Raw genomic sequence first — 15422 nt, forward strand, 5'->3', positions numbered from 1 at the left:
GGAACTTTGTGAGTGCAAAGTACAGTGCATGCAAGCTGAGCTGCAATGTTAGTGAGCAGTGGCAGAGTGCTTTGGTTAACGTATATACACCCAGGTTTGTAGGGATAATCTGTGCAATTTGACTTTGGTCGGTTTGATTCCAAGAGAACTGGATGTTCCTGGGAAAAGACAAAAGTGCCTTATTTCTGAAGATATTGTAACCATTTAGGTACTTAGAGATGTGGTTTTCTTTTTTTTATACTAAATTTGGGTGATCAGACAGCTGGTCCTAAAAATCATATAATCTGCCATGAATTTTGATGATGGGCTCTGTTCTTAGAGCTGTAGTTTCAGTGAAGCCCATTTTCATGGTGTCACTTAGAAGTATGATTAATATGATAAGCCATCAAGGTCCCTTAAAAACAAAGTCTATAAAGGAGTTACCGAAGTGATACCTACGAAGTCAAAGCAAGAAGTGCCCATACCTGATCTTCGTAATGACTATCATGTTTATGTTGATGTGAGCTCTAATTCAACTTGGTGTTTTCTCATGGCTTCTCTAGTGCTAGATCTGACATGAATAACTTGGCTGCAATAATTATAATCAAATGGAGAATAAACTATATACAGCTGTGTCTTATAGCCATGCAGTTTCTTTAGGTTGTTGATAATGTGTTTTTTTCCATAGTAATAAAAAAAATCATTCTTTTTATCAGTTTTTAAATATTCATACTTAGCTCTTAATTTATGTGGCCTAATTTCCCAATCACTTTCACTGCCTTGGTTCTGTTTTTAGTGCATAATATTTTTCTGGGGGAGCAATTCTAGTCCTAAATTACTGTCAGCAAAGATTAGAAGCAGTAGTCAGAAGTGTTCTACTCCTTTGAACGACTATGTGAAACTATATCTCTGCCCCGCCCCCAATGAGTTTTACATTGTGACACCTCTGATCAATGTGGGGTTGCTGTGGGACTGAAGAAGAGGCTGTGCAAGGACTGCTGTGACTGGAGAGGTACTTTTTACTTCCTTTGTGCCTAAACTGCAGCATCTGTTCCACACCTAGAAGTGAACAGCTTGTTTTCCAATCAAAATGGATTCTTCTGTAATTCGACCTTTTTTGGAAATTAGGTACACTTTCCAACATACATGTTTGGAGGCCCGTGGGTATTTGAACCATTTCCTAGTCTACTTTCCCAGACATAAAAGATAACCATGTATAAAATAAGTGGAATGAAAATGTCAAGGTGTTTGGGTGGGTTCTTTCTGCAGAAAATATATTTGCTTATTTCAGGTTCTCTATAAAGACTTTAAAATAAGTAAGAGAAAGTCTAAAAGCACCTCTTCAGAACTGAAATCATTTATGTCTGATGGTATAAATAGAACCTTCTAGAGTAGAAGCCAATGAGCCAACTCAGATACCACTGCCTCTATGAAGCTGTTTTCAATGTTCTTGTGAAGGGAAAGTGGTTTGCCCTGCTCTGCTTTTCCAAAGCACTTTCCACTTCCATAAAAGCACTTATCTCATATCTCAATCTTCCTTGAATTATATTTTTTCATTTGTGTCACGATCCACCATTGAAATCAAGGTAGGGATTTTGTCTTATTCATTTTATATTCCCCAACCGCCACATGAGACCTTTGAATGTAGCTGTAGATCAAGAAGCCACTCCAGCCCACTTGGTTTCCTCCACTAAGAAGGTCTGTTCACTCCCTCATCTCTGCTAGGATTATGTGCTCTTAAAGCACTATTCACACACTATTCCGTTGACTTGTTTATATAGCTATTTCTTCTATTAGACTGCAGATTCCATGGGGACGTGACTATGCCCTCTGTCTGTATTTCCCCAGGGCCTACCATAGGGCTGGGGACACAGAGAGTACTCATTAAATTTCTACTGAATGAATGTTGGACTTACTCAGTGAACAGTGGCCTTGAGTTATGTGAATAGAAAGGATAGGGACCCATTCTCCAAAGTTAGCTGTACTGCATAATAATAGTAAGGAATAAATAACAATTGCACATGACGGTACATATACATGCTTTAGTGCTTTTTAGCCCTGATAAAGTACCAAAGAAGTACCATAAGTACCAAAGAAGTATTTGGCTTATGTTCATATCATCATGACAGGAAGGATTTGTTGCTTTTAATTCTTACTTTAAAACCCAGAGATGGTAATCTATCGTCTCTTAGATGCTTAAATAGAATTGATTGTTAAATAGAATTGATTTTCTCTGATCTGTAACCAGATTTAGACTTGGATTTGAGTTTTCATTGTATCTACTGATAGAGTTGCCTCTTACTTAGCCTGCCTCCCGAGGAGTGTCAGCTCCTGAAGTGCAGGAGCCTTGCTCTTATCTCCGGGTTCCTAGCGTAGAGCCTGGAGAGTATGGTGGATGATCAGTACACATCTACTGAATTGAATGTAAAATGAATGTATGACCGAATTAGAAAAACCTATACAAATTCTTTATCTAAACTTTAAAGTGAAAGTTTTTTCTACTGCTTGGGAAGAATCACTGGGGCCAAGTGGTTTTTAAGAGATATGTTGAAACCTTGTGAAGATAGTGGTATTTACAAGCTAGAATATAGGTCTGGTGTTGGTTGTTCCCAGATTCTTCATTTAAAAGATTAAGCTTCATTCTTTTAGAAGCTTAATCCTATTTGTTTCTCTATCTCCGTTTTAGATTCTTACCTAGAGAAAAAGACTTTCAGAAAAGGTAACGTGAGGCGAAATCAATTAGATCACAAGAGTAAAGTTTGTCAGCAATCAAATTTTCTGTAACTTTCAGGTTGAATCTGATAGAAGTGCAGGTTTTATTAAGAAAGGGTTTAGAGATCCTGCTCTGGATCTCTATTCTCACATGAAATAAACTTGGTATTACATACATAGTTCTTAATAAGTTATTCCCTTATCTTAAGCAGCAGTGAATAATTTTAATTTAAACGCTTAACCTAGTTTTGGTGACCCTCTAATTTTTAAAGTTAATATGTCATTGAAATAAATTTTTCTTTACTCCTGAGGTAACTTCTTAGAGATGGAAAAGTATCTAGTCTTTTCCACTTTTTGTAAGGTATTTTATAAACTAAGCCACTTGCAGTATTATTTACTACTTTCTATCTTTCTTTTAATATCAAGGGCTCTGGTCTGGCTTCTGGAGGAATGCACTGTGATTGAGAAAGCCACACAATGATTTAGCTGCAGTAGACCTTAGAGATCATCCATTTTGAGCTCTTCATTTACAGATGAGGAAATAGAGGCTCTGAGATGTTAACTGACTTGCTTAAGATTACACAGCTAGTCCATGGTAGAGACTAAACTGGAACCTAAGTCTTTTGACAGCTTGTCCAAGACTCTTTCTACTATGCCTTATGAATTTTCCTTATCTAGTGAGGCAAGATGCTCACTTCTAGGCACTTATTGCTGAAAGTGGCTATCAGAGTTCTATGAGTTGAGAGTTTTGGGTGGCAACACAGAGCTAAAATGTAAAGACTTAAATTCATTACATTATTCTTTAACTAGAGAGCTAGATACAAGGTTCAGTGTAGATGCCCTAGGGGAACAGCTATGAGGTGCCTCTCAATGAGGGAAGTGAGGATTTCCTTCAGAGAGTTAAACTAGACACCAATAAGTACTGGATCACAGTGGATATTTACACAATCGCCTTAGAGTATGATGCCAAAGCAAAAAAGACAACTGCAAAACTAAATAGCATGTATTGACATCCCAAAGAAAGAGTGTGCCAGTCAGAAAATATGTTGGTCAGCTATTGAAGCATAGACACAGTTGAATCATAAAGATTGCTTGTGCCTGCTTAAGCATCATGAACTGCTATGGTTCTCAAACTTTAGTATGCTTCAGAATTAGCTGGACGGCTTTTAAAATACAGATTGCTCGGCCCTATCCCCCAAATCTTATGGCCTAAGAATTTGCATTTCGAGTAAGTTCCTAGATGACACTGATGCTGGTTGGGGAATGACATTTTGAGAATCACTGGTCTAGAGGTGTATTAATTTTCTATTGCTGTGTATCAAATTACTCAATTGTAACAAATTTAGCAGCTTAAAACAACGCATATCTATGAGCTCACAGTTCTGTAGGTCAGAAATCCGGGACAGCAAGGCTGAGTTCTCTATTCAGGCTGAAATCAAGGTGGGCTGGCAACATTCTCATCTGGAGTTCAGGGTCTTTTTCCAAGCTCATTCCTGTGATTGGCGGAATTCACTCCCTTGCAGCTATAGGACTGAAGTCCTGTTTTCTTGCTACCAACTCTAACAAGAGTTGAGGACTGCTCTCAGCTCCTGGAGGTCGCTCTCAGGTCCATAGAGGCTGCCTTTAAGGGAGAAAATATGCCAATCTGTCTGACTCAAGTGTTCCTGGTCTTTGTAGTAACTGAATTTCTCTCAGGAGATTAATAAATCAGTATTCTGATCAGATACATCAGCCCCTGTGAACTTATTTAATGTGGATCTCCTCTTAGTATAAGGTTTCATTCTTACTGTGTTTAATAGATTGAATTTTGAGACTGATTCACTGAGATTCAGATCATGGATGAAGATAAACTTAACAAGTTGAAAACCATGTTGGGTTGCAGACTGGACAGCCAGCCTGCCCTCCTAGGCATCATTCTTCTCTATTGCTTTCCAATGGTACTTGTTCTTCAAACTCCTCATCATATAGCACATCCTAGATTGAAGCCATGATTAAAATTAAAATGGAAAAGTTCTCAGAAATTCAAACAAAATATCCAGTGGTGTTTCTTTAGCCAATCTCCCCAAACTCTCTTCATGTGGGAATTGATTCTTTTACTGAAGCCTTGAGATCTTTGAGCAATATAAAGTTTCTTAACTGAAGTGGGATCCTGAAAATAAAATTATAAAAGGTGAAACAGTGGCAGCTTCACTTCATTTCCCATGAGAATTCCTGTAACCATCAGGGAGATGTGCAAGGCAGTTGCAGATGGTTGAGAGTTAACAAATAAGGCTTTGTGATCTACTGGTTTTTAATGCTTGGTCTATATGCCTGGTTGTGCATGTGTGTGTGTTTTTTACTTCTATTTGCCAAATTTTGTTTCTTTATACCTTAGGAAAAGTCTAGCTTTATTTTTTTGAGTAGCAAGGGCCCAGAGGTCCTTTATACAAATTTAATTAGCTGATTCCTTTATATCACTCAAGGATCCAAATATAGAATTCCTAATTTCCTTTAGTAAAGATCAATAATCAGGATTATTCTTAGTTCTTTCCTTTGTCAGATCAGGATAGTCTCACATTGTCAGAGAATAAAACTCAGTCTCTATTTGAGTTCATTCCTAAAGTCAGGGACAACCATCCATATCAGAACACTGGTTTATAGTAAACCTTTGTAGACTAAATTGAAATGAGCTACAAAAATCTAACAAGCTGAAATGTTACTTAGATTTTAAAAAGTCAACTGTGTAATTTAGGGCAGGAAATATTTGACTTTATAGAAGTTAATAAGAAAAAGGCTTAAAATTTTAGTTGCCTATAAACTCAAAATCTGCCATCAGTCTTATACACTTGTTACGTGGACTTTGTAGCTGTATTAACATAAGCACACGTCTAGATCAGAGATGGACATATTTTCCTTCTCTCTGTTCTGGTTAGACCACCTTTTGTTTAACTGTTCAGAAAGATTTTCATAAATGATTTTACGGAGTCGGGCTCAGTAAGATTAGAGATTGGAAGTCGAGTCACTGGAAGTAGTACAGTTCATCCAACTGGGATTACTTAGCATAAAAAAAGAGAGAACTTTTGGGGTTTCATTGCGTAGACTAGCTAGTTAACTTAATAACAAACCTCATTGCAAGAGTATCAAGGAGCTTACGGAGTCAAGGAGAAGGTGGAAGAATCAAGCTTAGAAAGGACAGGGGCCAGAGCAACTTAAGAGGTCCCAGTAAACCTGGTGGTCGTATTCTTCAGGGCTCCACTGCCAGAGTGATCATGCTGCAGCACCTTTCAGCTTTTTTGTCAAGACTCAAACCCAGGGAGTCTAGCTTGGGCCATATGCTCATTCTTTGGCTAAAGGAAGGCAGGACACCGTGACTCACAGTCTCACCAGGCTACATTCAGTAAGGCACAGGCAATTTCCCCCAAAGAACTGGGGTGCTATTATTAAAATAATGAGGAATTGTATGCCATGCAGTCAAAAAGTAACAGATGTCCACAGCAGGTTACGTGATCATGATCTTTGAACACGTGGAAAAGAGGTGAGACTTGGTACGGATGTAGGGCAATGGTTAGAATGTCAACCGTTTCATTACTGTGTTTCAGCTTGAGGAAGAACATCCTAACAATTACAGCTGTTAACAGGCTGCGTTGTGAGATTATGGACCTCCTATTTTTATTAGGATTCTTTTGGTTGCATGTAACAGAAACTTGACTTGCAGTAGCTTGGTAAAAAGAGAAAATTATTAGAAAATACTAAGAATATTTCATGTGAACAAAGAAAGGATTGACCAGCCAAACTGTGGGAAGGGCAGACATACCAATGGGCCTCAGAAAAAAACTAGAAGCAGGGACTCGAATGCAGCTGGCCCTATTTCTCTTTCTTTTGTCTCTGCTTCCGAGTATTGGCTTCATTTTCTTTCTCTGCAGACTCTCTCTCGTGTACATCATATGAAATGTGGTTGCTAAGAGTGCCTGAGTTTCACCTCCCACAATTTTGCAGAGAAACTGTCTCTATCACATTTAGTGAGAAAAATCTTGGGAAAAGGCTCTGGTCCATTGTGGGCCAGGAGTCCAACTCTAAGCAAATGAACCATGGCTAAGAGGTAGGACACTCAATTTGGTTCAGTTGCCTTCTCTGGACTGAACTAGGGTATGGGGAAAAATTGGCCCTTGGTAGAACCAGAACTGAGAAAAGCAGTTCACAGAAGAAAGAGGGATGCTTTTGTCAGAAGGGAATGTGGTGGGCAGGCAAAACAATGGGTCTATTACTCTGTCACTGTATGTGTTCAGACAAAGGTGGGACCAGTCAGAGATATTATAGAAAGGATTCTTATGTTGGTGGGAATTTGAACTGGAAGACCCAAGTTCTTCCCAACTTGGAGATGCAAAGATTCTAGCTGCTTTCTAGGTAAGGCAGGCACATATTGGTTTTGGGTTATATCTGAAATTTTCTTTTTCTGTGTATTTCAACTCAAGGGTTACTTTGGTTGAAAACCAGGGAATATTTATCCTGCTATTTTTTGGAGTTTGAGAATGGAGGAAAAATTTTATTATTTAAAAATGAATGTCTTGTGGAGGAGGAGTCTTGTATACTTACAGGAAAAATGGAAACTAGGGACTTAAAATCATATAGGTTACCTTCAAAGGGATAGAACACTTAAATCTAAATAATTTGTTTTAAGATGATTTGGGGTTTTTGTAACTTTTTATTTTGAAATAATTATAAATTCACAGGAAGGTGCAAAGAAATGTCCCAGGAGGTCTCGTGTACCCTTCACCCAGCCTCCCCTAATGTTAACATCTTGCATGACTCTAGTACAGTATCAAAACCAGGAAACTTATATTGGTATAATCCATAGAACTTACTCAGTTTTCACCAGTTATATATGTACTCATTTGTGTGTGTGTGTGTTTGTGTGTGTGTAACTCTATGCAGTTTAATCATGTGTAGCTTTGTGTAACCACCCCTACCATCAAAATACTTAACTGTACCATTACTGCAAGACCTATAGCCACACTCCACCATCCCCCATTCCCTAGCTTCTGGTAACCACTAATCTCTTCTCCATATCTATAATTATATTATTTCACAAATGTTTTACAAATGGAATCATGCAGTATGTCTTCTTTTGAGATTGACCTTTTTCACTCAGCATAATTTCCTTAAGGTTCATCCGAGTTGTTGTGTGGATATATAATTCATTCCTTTTTATTGCTAAGTATTATTCTGTGGTATGGATGTACCATGGTTTGTTTAACCATTCACCCTTTTAAGGGTGTTCGGATAGTTTCCAGTTTGGGGCTATTATGAATAAAGCTGCTGTGAACATTCATGGACACGTTCCTAAGTGAAAATAAGTATTCATTTCTCTAGGATATGTCTCTAAGAGTACAGTCCTTGGTTGTATGATAAATCTATTTTTATTTTTAAAAGATACTTCAAGCTATTTCCAGAGTGGCTGTTCCATTTTAGATTCCCACCAGCAATGTATGAGTAATCTAGTTTCTTGACATCCTTTTCAGCATTTGGTGTTACCACTAATTTTTATTTTAGCCATTTTGATAGGTATGTAGTAATATATCCTTGTGGTTTTAATTTATGTTTTTATAATGGCTAATGAACTTGAGTATCTTTTCATGTGTTTACTTGCCATCTGTGTATCTTCTTTGGTGAAATATCTGCATATCATTTTGCTCATTATCTAATTGGATTTTTTATTTTTTAAATGTTCAGTTTTGAAAAGTTCTTTTCATGGTCTAGATACAAGTCCTTTGTCGGATACGTAGCTTACAAATATTTTCTCCCAGGCTGTAAATGTTCTTTTCACTCTCTTAACAGGGTCTTTTGGAGAGTGCAGGTTTCAAATTTTGATGACGATGATTCTGTTTTTAAGTAAGGAAGGAATAGATTTTGCATATTTTTGATTGATCTAAAGAATTTTAAATTGCCAGATTATCTGCTCGACTTTCTCCTTTTTCAGCTCAGACTTGGTTAAATTTAAGATGAAAATCATTCAGTATACAATGTTCAAGAGTACTGGGGTGCCTGTGCATTTGACTCTATTCTAACACTGATGTTTCTCTTTAGTGGTGTTTTAACTAATGAAGAAAAAGAAAATCTAGCTGTTTAAGGAGGCAGTTTCCCTTTGAGTTTCAGCAAAATTTCCTTATGGACTGGAAGGAGGACATGGGATTCTACTTGTACTACTGACTTTTGCAAGTAAAGACACCTCACATTACCAATATTTTTCTCTCCACACAGTCCCAAACGTGCCAGACGATGCGGCAACATTCCATGTTGCTTTGTTTATACACATTAGCTTTTGGCTTCTTTTGGCAGTCCATTTGTTCATTCCACAAATACTGCACACCTACTAGTGTGTCAGGATTGTGCTAGGCTCAGGGTTGTAAGGGGAACAGGATGCACATAAGTGCTGCCCTCATGAAGCTTACGTTTTTGTTCTTATTTCTTATTTTTATAGGTTTGTGTTGCCTGTGACTGTTTCACTGATTCAATTAAATATCCTTAATTCCCATTTCTTGTTACAGAATCTTTCTCATTCATCCCAGCTGCAGTGCGTCTAAATCTCAGTGAATGGTTTTAATGGTTTGGGAGTGGCTGCATTCCATTAAAATGAAAACCAAGCCAAGCAAGTAATATTTGCAAGCATACACATGAGAAGATGTTATGAGGAGGAAAATCCTCATATTTAGTTACTTTCTTTCCAATTAGGGGAATTTTTGGCAGAGCCTTAAGTTACCTTAAGAGTGCTTGAGGCTTCTAAATACGAGATCTCAAAGGCTGCAGTTAACCTTATTCTATAAAATGAAGCCCAGCCATTGGAATGAGCCAGTTAATCAAATGCCTTTTGCATAGTCCATGTTTTTAAAAATCCTGACCTTGTATCATTTATAAAAACTGTGATGCCATGTCAGTCTTATGGTATAAATGAGACACTTTTTCTATCTGTAAACTGGCTGACCTGTTTATAATCTTGCTAAAATATATATAAAATTTAAGTCTGGCTTAAAGGTAACTTGCTCAGAGAGAAAATTCTAAAATAGGGTCTAAACTGTCGAAATTAGTTAGGAGACATTCTGAGTTGAAAATTTAGTTTTGAGTTAAATTCCGTTACTCAGTAGCCTTTAATATTTTGTTTGTTGTGAGCAGGTTCCTGTGTGAGAGATTGCAGAGAGATCAGCCATACTTTTTAAAGTTCATTGTAACAACACATACCGCTTCCTCTGTTCTGGGCATGTTTTGTACTCTTTACAAATATTAACTAATTAAATCCTCATAATAAACCTATAAGATAATATTATTAGCCCCATTTTATAGATGATGAAACGGAGACACAGAATAGCTATTATGCACTAAAGTCCCAAAGTCAATTAACAAGCAGCAGAGCCAGGATTTGAAACCAGTCTATCTGGCCCTAGAGGCTATGCTCTTAACCACTACACAGTGGGCCTATATTGTGGTTAATCAGGTGCTTTTCCATACAACACAATAAAAGCATCAAACTGAGAGTCTCCTATCTTTGAAAAGGAAGTAATATATAGAAGTTTTTGGTGGCAGGAAAACTGGACCTAGAATGAGAAGATTTGAGTTCTGGCATTACCAGTACAAACTTGGTAACCTTACAGAAAATATCTACATTAGTTTCCTATTGCTACTGTAACAGATTACCACAAATTTAGTGACATAAAAATACAAATTTATTCTCTTCGATTTTTGGAAGTAAGAAGTTTAAAGTCAAGGTGTTGGCAGGGCTGCATTCCTTCTGGAATCTTCAGGGGAGAATCCATTTCCATCACATTCTAAACCAACATTATCCAAAGACAAAAGAGAGACGATCTCTTGTGAGACTTTTTCAGAAATAAAGAAACCTTTCCCAAAAGCCACTTGACATGTGTTTTATTGACCAGAATTCTGTTACATACCCATTTAAAATCAATTTCAGGCAAGGTGAGTGGGATTACCATGTTTGACTAGGTCCTGTGCTGTCCAATATAACTTTCTTTAGTGATGGAAATGTTCTGTTTCTGTGCCATCCAATACAGTAGCCACTAGCTACATGTGGCAGTTCTTGAGCACTTGAAATGTGGCTAGTGCAACTGAGGAACTGAGTTTTTAAAATTAAATTTAAATAATGAGTTTGGCTAGTGGATACTGTATTGGGCCACATAGGGCCACATTGATCATTTGGGGCAGAATGGATGTTGGATAGTCAGCTAACTACCATGCCCATTACATTTTTAAATAAAACAGTGAACAGGAGGTATATATGTCTTCAGAACTTCAGTCTAATTCCTGGCCCATCTGGGAGGCTCTTTTGGAGACAGACAAACCTAATACACAACACAGAACCAGTACACATACTTAAAAGGGCTAACAGTGGCAGCATCTCCTAGGTGAAGGGGTAAGGTGGGAGATCATGGTATGCCAGCATGTGCCAGCATGTGGCATGGTTCAGCTAATAGTGAAGGTTTGACTGGGATGTGATTGGCTAGGAACTCTGCTGGTGAGAGACAGGCTGTGCATCTCCACTAGGAAGCTGGTTTGTTTTGCAGTGTTGTAAGTAGGGAATGACAGTGCTTATGAATGTGTAGTACATGCCAAAGCCTGCCTGCCTGGGAGGTTGTAAAGCTAGAAAATACATAGACGGCATTGGGGAGGATCCATCCATCCATCCAATAAATGTTGATAAATCACTTGCTATGTGCCAGGTACTGTTCTAGGTACTGAAAAGACAGTAAATGAGACTAAATCCCTGCCCTCATGGAACTTAGTTGTTACAAACAAGTAATACATTTCAAATTGTAATAAGTGTTAAGAAGAAAATAAAACAAGATAATACGACAGAGTGAATGAAGTACATTTTAACAAATGTCTAGATCTGTGATTTTCTCATCAAAAGCTCAGGGGTTTTGAGTTTTTCCTCTGGGAAGAGGACATTTGGTTTATAGGCTTATTTAGTTTCGCAGCAAAAAAAATAAAAAGGCTCTGTTTGGATTAACTAATGGCCAAAAGAAAGAAAAATTAGTTCCTGAGAAGGCAGTATACTTCTCTGCTGTTTGAAAATTAAATTTTACCTGAGATGTTGTGGTGAGCCTTACACGGGCCAATAATTGGACGAAGTTTATTTCTAGCTTGATCTTGTTCCCCTATATCCTTCGCCTTATCTGGAGAACTTTGGATATCTTAAGTAAACTTCTGGGCTCCAGCTTTCCCAACCATAAAATGGGATTATTAATAATAATTACCAATTGTACGGATCCTGGAAAGATTGGCCATTATGAAAATAATTATAAAATGTTTTATAAAGTTGTAGACCAAAGGAAACATTAAGCATTTTTCATTAAAATTGAGCAAGTGATTTCACCTCTCTGGGTCTTAACTTTTCCAGTGTTAAAACAAAGTAGTTGTAGTATTGTCAAGAATGTTAGACATGCCACAACTAGAAGGACCCACAACTAAAATATACAACTGTATACTGGGGGCATTTGGGGAGAAAAAAGCAGGAAAAAAAAAAGAGAAGAAGATTGTCAACAGTTGTTAGCTCAGGTGCCAATCTTTTAAAAAAAAAAAAGAATTTTAGACATCAGATCCTGGGGCTGGTCCGGTGGCGCAGCGGTTAAGTTCGCACATTCCGCTTCTCGGCAGCCTGGGGTTCACCAGTTCGGATCCTGGGTGCGGACATGGCACTCGTTGGCACGCCATGCTGTGGTAGGCATCCCACGTATAAAGTAGAGGAAGATGGGCATGATGTTAGCTCAGGGCCAGGCTTCCTCAGCAAAAAAGAGGAGGACTGGCAGTAGTTAGCTCAGGGCTAATCTTCCTCAAAAAAAAAAAAAGAAAACAGATCCTCTCTTTCAGTGCTAGTAGAAATAGAAACTGGTATAACCTTTCTGGAGAGCCAGTTGGCAGAATAATTATAAGTTATTTAAAATGTATGTACCTTTTTGTACCCAGAAACAAAACTGAACAAGTGTTCAAAGGTGTATGTTTGAGGATGTTCATCGTAGTATTGTTTATAATGGCAAAAGACAGTAAACAAATGTTGAACAATAGGAATTTGCTTCAATTATAGTACCTTCTTTGGGGAATTCTATGCAGCTACTAAAGATGATGATAGTATTAATAGATATTAATAGAATTGGAAAAAAATTCAGTATACTAGCATCTTTGGTGATTTGTGCCTCTTCACGTTGGGCTACTGCAATCAGGGATAATAATAATGGTCACTTTTTTAAAAATCTAGCAATAATGGCAGATAATTATTGAGCACTATGGGGTCCTACACACTATGCTAATTGCCAAAATTGACTTTAGTGGGCCATTTTAAAATGGAGTCAGGGCTGCCTTTCCAGGGCTGCCTTGCTCTCTTGAACCTTGGACTGGGCCAAACCTTTAGACTGAGCCAAAATGGCAATTATTTTACAAGCAATTGTTTGAGAAGTCAGCAGGAGAGTGGACATTCTGATCGCAGACTGAGGACTGCGGACCTTCTGAAGACAGAGTCAACAGTCAGTCAGTGTTTGGCCAAGGCTAGCTCTCTGCCTCCAACTCCAAATAAAATTCTTTGTAATAAAACCTCCCTTCTTTGCCTTTAAAAGCCCATGACTTTCACTCCCTAGAGGGACACTATTTATGTTTCTACCTGAATCTGTGCTCCCCAAATTGCAATTCTTTGATCTCAGATAAATGCTTTGCCTCTTAAACCTCTTAAACTTTCTGTTTTTGAAGGTTGACATAAGCTTTGCTTATATATTATCTCATTGAAGTTTCATATTAATCCTACTGAGTAAGAATAACTTGAAAACTCACTTTACAGATGAAAAAACCAAGGCTCAGAGGAGTAAAGTAATTTGACCAAGGCCTTAAATTCAGAGGTGGCAGAGTCAGAATTTGTACCCAGCCGATTGACTCCAGAGCCATCTTCTGAAACCGTGGGCTGGACTGTGTCTCTGTAAACGACCTGTAGGTTCTACGTAGGATAGCCGTCATAGGGATACTGTGGAAACGCCTCATATCCTTTCCTGTGACTGCACTCTTATTTCCTGGAACTGCACTTTGGCCTGAGTATGTGGCAGAGGAAGGGGTGATTCACTCTTTAATGGAGAAGTCAGCACACTCCAGCCCATGGCCCAAAGCCAGCCCGCCGCCTGTTTTTGTAAATCATGTTACTGCGACGCAGCTGGGCTTATTCATGTAGGTATTGTCTATGGCTGCTTTTGCACTACAAGAGCAGAAATGGATAGTTTCAACAGAGATCATAAGGCCTGAAAAGCATAAAATTTGTATTATCTTGTCCTTTACAGAAAAAAAGTTTGCCAACCCTGCCTTAATACATTAGGAATCTGTAAGGATGTGTCCCCTATTACAATGCCCACTTTTCTTTCCTGAAAGAGAGTACTTTTGAAAACAAGACAAACCAGTTTTAGGGTTACTTTCCTGCAGTGGCAGTTGCTGAAGGGTTTTCCAGGGAGGTGAACAAGAGCAGTCTATTTCAGGACTACTGAAGGCCCTCTGTGCATGGCTGACGGGTGCTCTCTATCCGGGCCTTCGTTGCCTTGAAACTCTGCCTGTTGCTGCTCCTCTGAGATGGAATGTGTATTCACAAACGAGGCACTCCATTAGTCATGGTGCATTTCCTGGGCCCTGGAGACATGGGCATGACATCACCAAGGGCCAATGAGAAAGGATCTCTGTAGCGCAAGCCCTCAGACCTCTTTGAGGACTGTAGACTGTGTGTTCCGTTCCTAGCCCTCAGGGTGTGATTTGAGACTGCCTTCCTCATCCAGCCATATTTTGGGCACAAAAGTTTAGCTTCCAGACCCAAGAGGCCAGGAGAAGCTTGAAAATCTGCAGAGCTGGAGGCAGATTCCCATTTAGTATTTTTTTCCAGGGCTCAGGTTTTTATTCTGAGTTTTCCACTCTGAATGACGTTACTTTGTGTGGTGAAGGGTGCGTGGTGAAAGATGTAGTCTGCATTAGATAAAAGGCACTTGGCAGTTAGAATTTCTGGATAAGTATAGGTTGGTAGCATAACAAAATAAGAAGCATATTTCCCCGTTTGGTTATATTGCTTTTGTGTAGTTTAACATAATGAAACAACGTCTTTTAACAGCACAGTCTCCCAGCAAAATTAGTATGGCTTAGAATAGGGAAGTTACCAAAGGGACTTTACTGAGGGATTAGTAACTCATTAAATCTTTTGTCTTCAAGAAGAAAAGAAACTTTGTTTTTCCAATTCTCTTTTCTTAGGATTTAAGCATTTTGGATAAAAACCTCTCTCTGCTTCCTAATTTATGTATTTATTTATGAAAATGATTGTGGAATTTGGTCTCAGGGATAACTGTTAATTCTATGTACCAGAAAGTTTATTGAAAGAATTGTTTTCTAGTTGGTAATAGCTCAATCTTTTGCTAACAAGCCATAATTGTAAAACTCCCCCTTTAAAAATTATCCAGGGGACTTGAGGCTCAGGACTCGATGTGAGATTACACTGCACAGACTTTCATAGTTTAATTCAGGAATTGAACCCGAGAGTTGGGTTTTCAATCTTCATAGGCAATCTGTAGTGGAATGAGAATGATTTCTGTAGTATTTTTTCGTGTTTGAATTCTTTTTGATGAAGTCTAAGAGAAACTGGGAAAAAGCTGTTTTTGTTAGTCTGTTATCTGTGGCTGCTGTAAACCACAGGGGTGCCACTCCTACGGCTTAAAAAAAATTCCTTGTTTCTACAAGAT

At 38.3% G+C, this 15422-nt stretch overlaps 1 protein-coding gene across 16 annotated transcripts in view; it reads left to right on the plus strand.

Annotated features, from left to right (window-relative positions):
* The window catches only part of RAD51B (RAD51 paralog B), a 672310-nt gene that overhangs the window by 242526 nt on the left and 414362 nt on the right, over positions 1–15422 (plus strand). The gene's annotated exons all lie outside the window — the stretch shown is intronic.

The sequence above is a fragment of the Equus caballus genome, chromosome 24 (assembly GCF_041296265.1).
Source record: "Equus caballus isolate H_3958 breed thoroughbred chromosome 24, TB-T2T, whole genome shotgun sequence".
NCBI lineage: Eukaryota > Metazoa > Chordata > Mammalia > Perissodactyla > Equidae > Equus > Equus caballus.